The sequence below is a fragment of the Electrophorus electricus genome, chromosome 10 (assembly GCF_041902795.1).
Source record: "Electrophorus electricus isolate QZ-2024a chromosome 10, ASM4190279v1, whole genome shotgun sequence".
In the NCBI taxonomy this organism is placed as follows: domain Eukaryota; kingdom Metazoa; phylum Chordata; class Actinopteri; order Gymnotiformes; family Gymnotidae; genus Electrophorus; species Electrophorus electricus.
Genome location: NC_137506.1, coordinates 14,213,933 through 14,221,831, shown reverse-complemented (window position 1 = coordinate 14,221,831; position 7,899 = coordinate 14,213,933).

Sequence of the window (7,899 nt, the reverse complement as noted above, 5' to 3'; positions counted from 1 at the left end):
GCAAACCCTCCCTCGTTCTCTCGAACGCTACGGCTATTATATAAGGGGAGGGAAATCACCCAAAGGGGAGCGAAGCAAATAGGCACGCTCATTTTTTGAAACTAATAACTCAATAAAATCTTCTTATCCACATCTGACTCCTTGTTTGCTGAATTTCCACCACAGAATTTGGCATTGTCGGCAGGATCAGCGAGAGGCACCATGCGGAGCAGCGGTGACTAAACTTCGAGGACGCTCCTCAGAGAGAGAACTGAGCTGGAGAAAGAGGGAAACCCACAAGAATACGGGAAAGTACCTAACCAGGGAGTGACGTCCCGCTTGACTCCGGTGGTGTGCTCCGCCTGATCTAACGAACAGAAAGTAAGTGGTGAAGTTCAGTAATTTAATCCTAGAAGAAAGTGACATAGTGATCCGCCTGAGTCTACCCTGGGGTGGGTCTGTAAAGTAGCATAGTATATGAGATACTAGGGCTTAAAAATAGGGTCTAGAGGACTCCGGAGTCTGGGACTCCGCCAGCCTAAGAGAATAGGCACACTGAGTAGACGTACTAGTGTAAGAAATAGGCCCGGGCCGACAGAACACCCCGCAGGGAAAGGAGTGGACTCAGTATACTAGCACGATTTGCTGGAGCGGAACTAATCCATATCGGGGGTAGATGGTGTGGATAATAAGATAAAAAATAGGACAATTGTAGAGAGTAGGTAAGTTTCCTTTGTTCGTTTGTTGCCTGAATCCAAAAGTAAAAAAAAAAAAAAAAAAAAAAAAATGGGTGCGGGCAATAGTAAGGAGTATGAGTTCGGTAAGGACAAGCTCTCCAGTAGCCTATTCTTTCAAATGAGTAAAGATTATGGGGAACATGTAAACAAACATGTCCCGTTTTGGATTAAACATTATGGGTTTAATACCTCAGGGACGCTGAGTGTTGCATACCTGTTAAAATTAATTAAGAGAGTCGAGGTCAAACCTAGAGAAGCTGATAAGAAAGCATGGAAATATTTTGACAAAAACAGTGAGGATATGCTAGAAAAGGCAAAAATGTGGTTAGAAGAAGCTGAGAAAAGGCAGAAGAAACAGGAAGGGCAAAAGAAATGTAATAATGAAGTGTCTCAGTGTGTTTCCTTAGCTGATCCTGACCTCGATGCCGCCCCGCCGAGAGCCCCCCAGCTGATTCAGCAACCACAAGCGCTAGCAAATCCACCTCCTTATCCCCAACCAGGAACTTCATCAACACCAAAGCCGTCTCCATATGACGAATTAAGACGACAACTGGAGGCAATAACCTCACCAGTGGCTCATCGTACCCGAAGCCACACCCCTGCAGAGACCTCCACAGAGCCTGAGGTAGGCTATGCCCCACAGTTCCCGATGGTGGAAGTGTCAGGACCTGAGGGAGTGATTATGGTCCACCGTCACTGGACTACAGACGACATCATGAAAGCGGCCGACGGCCTGAGCAAGCCAGGTGATATCGGTGGACGACGCTTCGGACAAGAACTGATGGCATTCGTGCAGTCCTGCAGACCAACACAGGTTGAACTGAGACGGTTGTTGATGATTCGACTCGGACCACAGTATAATCGCATTGACAGAAACTGGGGGAATGGAGATGTCCGTCTCCATCTGCCGGAGTGGAATGCACCGCCCCAAGGCCAACCTGACCTAAATGGCCCATACAGAGAGATGATAAGAGGACTCATCGAAAGGGTGGAAACAGCCTATCCTACCACCATCAACACCGACGTGATCGCATCATGCAAACAGAAAGATGACGAACCCATCGCTGACTTTCTCGTCCGTCTGACACGTGTCCACACTGACCATTGTGGCATTGACACACCAGCACAACGAGCAGCAGGACCCGGAGAAGTAGATGCGTGGGAAGCTCATCTGAGAAACAGCTTCCTAATGAATATGAGAAAAGACATCAGCGATCTCATTAGAAAAAACTGCATAGGCTATAGTAGAGCTCCCCTATCTACTATTGAGGAGCACGCCAAGCATCATGAGACGATCCTGGGAAAGAAAGACGCCAAACGAGAGCGTCAACGAGCAGATACCACGCACCAGGCAATGCTAACGCTAGTCCAGACGGGAAAGGTCGCGGACGAGAAAACAATCGTGGAAGGGGACGTGGCCATGGACGAGGCAGAGGCAGAGGCAAAGGAAGAGGAGGGAAAAACGAGTGGATGGAAAAGCAGGAATGCTACAACTGTGGAAAGCTTGGACATTTTGCCAGAAACTGTCCGGAGGAGGATAACTCATATGACGGGGGCACAGACCTGGATCCCACTATCCACGAATGACGGGCGGTGGAGAGGCAGGACAGCAGCGGACCACTGAGTGAAGACGGCAAAAGGGAAGTAACAAATTTAAATTACCAACTATTACAGCAGATTAGTAAAGGGCCAAGAGGCCTCCCCGAGGTAACTGTGAAAGTAGAGGGAAAAAATGTTAGGTTTTTGGTTGACAGTGGTGCCACCCACTCAGTGTTAAAAGAAGGTTTAATAGAATGTAAAATGAGAACAGGATATGGGATAACAGTAATCGGAGTAGGGGGTCATCCCATTGATGAAAGGATGTCCGAGCCTCTCCAATGTAGTTTAGGAAGCAACCAATTCAAACACAGCTTTTTGGTGTCAGAAACCTGTCCAATTAATTTGTTAGCTAGAGATTTAATGTGTAAACTCGGGTGCACAATTAGCAGCAACCCAGAGGGGTTATTTGTTATGTGGGAAACACCTACACAGGGAGTCCAGCTAGAGGCAGGAGTCCCTTTGTACGTGTATGAATTGCAGTGCACTGCTGGGGAAGTACTAACACATTTTATGACTGAAGTTACTAACACGCTACCTGGTGAGCTGACAGTTAAACAAAGTGATTCTATTCACTGTACAATGAAGGTCCATGAGGGATCTGATGTTGATTTTGAACAAAAATTTGACTTAGGGGGCAGTGACAGTCTGATTATCACAGCTATAGCGTGGGACTGCGAGTGGGCTGCGGGAGTGGTGCAGCTCTCAGCTAAACAGAAATCTTTATATTCAATCTCACATGCAGCACCTCATGTGTCGCTGGCTAGCGCACATGTTGACCCAGACTGGCAGAGAGTAGGGTTGTGGACAAAACGCATGTTGAGCACAACTGATTGGATAAAAGGACCCCAGTGTAAAGTCATGTACAGCCCAAGCATAGATGTGTGGAAAATGCGAACCCCGTATAGGCTAATTTGTAAAAGGGGGGTTGAGCTTGTAAGTCCTAATATAGTAATTATGGCAGCCTCTGTTACCCTCTCAGAGGAAGAGGAGGAGGAATTGAAAACAGTTCCTGCAGGATTATGGGCACAGGGAAAAAATGATGTGGGCTTAATAAAAGGATGTGAGCCTGTCCACATCACCCCAAAATCTGATTACAGACCACGCCAGCACCAATACCCTCTAAAACTAGAGGCAGTGGAGGGCATCAGGCCTGTGTTCCAATCATTAAAACAAGCAGGAGTTATCGTACCATGCCCAGACTCACCAGTACGTACTCCAATTTTCCCAGTTAAAAAGCCAGGGAGAGATGAATGGAGATTTGTGCAGGATTTGCAGGCTGTCAACACGGCAGTACACCCTAGAGCCCCAGAAGTTCCAAACCCGCACACCATTCTCTCTCAGATCCCACCAGACAGTAAGTGGTTCAGTGTAGTTGATTTGGCCAACGCTTTCTTTAGCGTACCTGTGCACAAGGATAGCCAATTTTGGTTTGCTTTTACCTTTGAAGGAAAGCCATACACATTCACGAGATTGTGTCAGGGGTATTGTGAATCACCAACTATTTACAATGCCGCCTTACATCGAAGCCTAGAGGCTTTAGAACTCCCTGAAGGAACAGCCTTGCTGCAATACGTTGATGATCTTTTGATTTGTGGAAAAACACGAGAAGCGTGTAAACAAGCCACGGTGGCACTGCTACATCATTTAGCAGGGGAAGGCCACAAGGCATCCAAATCCAAATTACAGTTTTGTAAGAAGCAAGTGCATTTTTTAGGACATGACATCACTGAACAAACGGGCATGCTGACTAAAGACCGAGTGAATGCCATTTTGACTATACCAAAGCCCATGACGAAAAAACAACTGTTGTCCTTTTTAGGAATGTGTTCCTATTGTAGGACATTCATACCATCCTATGCAGAACATGAGGGACCACTCAGAGATATAATACCGACCAAAGGGTCAAATTCCTCACAGCCGGAATGGACGCCGGAAGCTGAGGCGGCCTTCACAACACTGAAACAGCTGTTACAAGTCATGCCAGCGTTGGGCATTCCAGACCCAAACAAATCATTTGAACAAACAGTAGACGTTAAAGGGCAATATATGACAAGTGTATTGACACAGAAACATGGGGACAAACAAAGGCCGGTGGCCTACTTCTCAGGAAAATTAGATACAGTCGCAGCAGGCCTACCTTTATGTGTAAGAGCTGTGGCAGCCGCCGAGAAGGCACTAGTGGCTTCCAGAGACATAGTAGGCTACGCCAAGCTTACCCTATATGTGCCTCATGCAGTGTCAAGAATACTGCAAGATCAAAAGGTGGCACATTTGTCCACTCAGCGATGGCTTAGATACCACACTGCCTTACTAGACATGCCAAATGTTACTGTGAAACGATGCACAACTCTAAACCCCTCCACTCTATTGCCTACAGGGGAGGAAGGAGAGCCCCATGACTGCCAACAGGTGTTAGAAATTGCAACATCTCCCAGAATAGATTTAAAGGAGGAACCAATATTTAATGCGGACCTGGAATTGTTTGTGGACGGTTCAGCTAAACGTGACTCTCAAGGCACTAATCGAGCAGCATATGCTGTTGTGTCACACACAGAAGTGGTGAAAGCAGAATCACTCCCATCTAATTACTCAGCGCAGGCAGCTGAACTTGCTGCACTCATACAGGCGTGTAAACTAGCACAAGATAAGACCGTGAACGTCTGGACCGATTCCCGGTACGCGTGGGGAGTGGCACATGACTTTGGGGCTATTTGGAGACATCGTAACTTCCTTACGAGCTCAGGAGCAAAGATAAAGAACCATTGCCTAGTAGCAGAACTGTTGGAAGCAATCCAACTACCAAAGAAAGTGGCCATCATAAAATGTGCAGCACACACAAAAGCAGGGGACCCTGTGTCGAGAGGAAACGCTTATGCAGACAAAGTAGCTCAACTCACAGCCACACAACCAGTCCATACACAAATGGCACAAATAGATAATGGAACCAGGATAACAACCAAAGATATCCAAAAACAAGCTACTCCACAAGATTATGTGAAATGGAAAAAAGGGGGGTGCAAACAAATAGGCGGGATATGGGTACACCCAGAGATAAACAAACCCTGTCTCCCCACGGGTTACATGAAAGGACTAATTGAGATTGCTCATGGGAGGAGTCACATGAGCAAAGGGGGGATAGTGGAAAGTATAACAAAATATTGGTATGCACCAGGAATAAACACACACACCAGTAAATTTTGTTCCCGATGCTTGGTATGTGCACAAAACACACCACACGGGGACAATCATACCAAACACGCACCCGCCGGACACCCGCCGCCTAGTGAGCCATTTCAACATTGGCAAATAGATTTTGTAGAACTAACACCAGCTGAAGGAAAGAGGTACATGCTTGTGTGTGTGTGCATGTTTAGTAAGTGGGTGGAGGCCTTCCCAACGGGAAAACAAGATAGTGAGGCAGTAGCAAAAGCGCTATTGAGAGAAATTATTTCCCGGTGGGGGTTACCACAACGAGTGTCCAGTGACAATGGGACACCCTTCGTACACGAAGGACTAAAAGCTTTGACTAAATACCTAGGGGTAGATATGAGAAAACACTGCAGTTACCACCCTGCTAGTGCAGGGGCAGTAGAACGGACAAACGGCACCATTAAAGGAGGTCTAGCTAAAGTAACGCAGGAAACAGGCATGAATTGGGTAAAATGCCTTCCCCTCGTCCTGTGGCAATGCCGAACCAGACCGCAGGCACGAACAGGCTTATCAGCTTTTGAGATAGTGTTTGGACGGCCTCCCAACACGGGGATAGGACCGCCCGACTGGGATACTAACCTGATCAATGAATCACTTTTGCAGTATTGTGTGTCTCTGCACAAATCTCTCTCCCATGTGTCTAAGCAGGTGAAGGCAGTTCTTCCCGAGGTGACGGATACTCCACTCCACACCCACCAACCAGGTGATTGGGTGCTGATAAAGGACTTCAGAAGGAAGCGGTGGAACCAGCCCAGGTGGAGAGGACCATTCCAAGTGCTGCTGACGACTAACACCGCCGTCAAAACCGACGGACGAGCAACGTGGATACACCACACTCATTGCAAGAAGGCGCCAGAACGACCTGAGGACTCATGATGAATTCTCTGTTTGTCACTATCCTACTCACTACTCTCGCCCCGATCGCGGGACGACAACTCCTGCCAGAGGAAAGATGCAAAGGCAATATCACTTGTGCAATGGCATTGGTGACGGCAACCACTGCCAAGCCAAACCAGTCTTGCCTAGTGTGTCACCCCTTTCAGGTGCCATGGACGCCCATACCCATCACCCACGACATGGCGACCCAGATGACCAATAAGACTACATGTGAACTAAATAGGCTAACAGGACAGCTCTATAATTTATCTAGAGAAATCATAAGCTCGATGAAAATACCCGGCTGGGCGGGTAATGGGAGGGCAGAAGTGGCACATCGAAATAATGACTGCGAGACTACGACAAAGATGCATTTAGCCGATATGACTTTTGATACAACTAATATTCAAGGGGACTGGTGCTTGTGTTCAAAAGGGGGGGAACCCACTGACCCTTATCTAGGACATACCGAGTGTAAGGTGAATTATATAGCATTAGATAAGGATGGGCACAACTGTACCATTCAGGGAAGAAATGAATTAAGGAATGCCACACAAACCTTTAGTGGGAGATGCAACAGTATAGTCAACCCTATTACACAAGGGGCAATGATGTGGGCATGTGGGGCAAAAACCTACTCCGCCCTCCCCATTACCAAGGCCAGTAATTGGAAGAAAACTGGAAAGAACTATGAGTTCCAGTGGTCAGGATGTTGCACACCAGTACTCCTAACCCCGCCAGTGTCTATTTTCAAACTACGTGGGGCACATGCACACACCATACATAAACGAGGCACTGGCAAGCAGCACCCCGCTAAATACAATGGCTATACCCTGGCCGACCCATGGACCACCCCTGCATCGGCAATAGGTTGGTCTATATTTCTGGGAGGAGGCACCACTGCAGCCTTGAATAAGATTAACGGTTTAGCGTGGCAAGTCCTAACTCTGGCCAATAGGACTGAGACAATTTTTACACTCCTAAACCAAGAATTGCACCAGATTCGCCAAGTAGTCCTGCAGAATAGAATGGCCTTAGATTTGCTCCTAGCCGAGGAAGGTGGGGTGTGTAAGAAGATAAATGTATCATGTTGTTTTCACATCCCAGATTATTATGATAATATAACAGACCTGATTACACATATGAAACAGGACATCCAGGAGCCGTCCCCAGCAGACAATTCATGGTTCTCATGGTTCACCTCAGCCCTGGGCCCGTGGGGACACTGGACAGTGACGGTGCTTTTTCCTGTGCTCATTGTCGTATTGATGGTTATGTGTTTCCTGCCATGTATTATGAATTGTTGTGTCACCTGGGTGACCAATCTTACTCGTGTACAGTATCAACTGTTGCAAGAACTGCCAAAGGGGGTGGATGAGGATTCTGAGGAATTTAATGACCTCCAGGCACTATTCATTGAAAATAAAAGTCTAGATGATGTTGATGATTGACAAAGAATCAAAGGGGGGAAGTGTGAAGGAAATATTGTTGTGTTTCT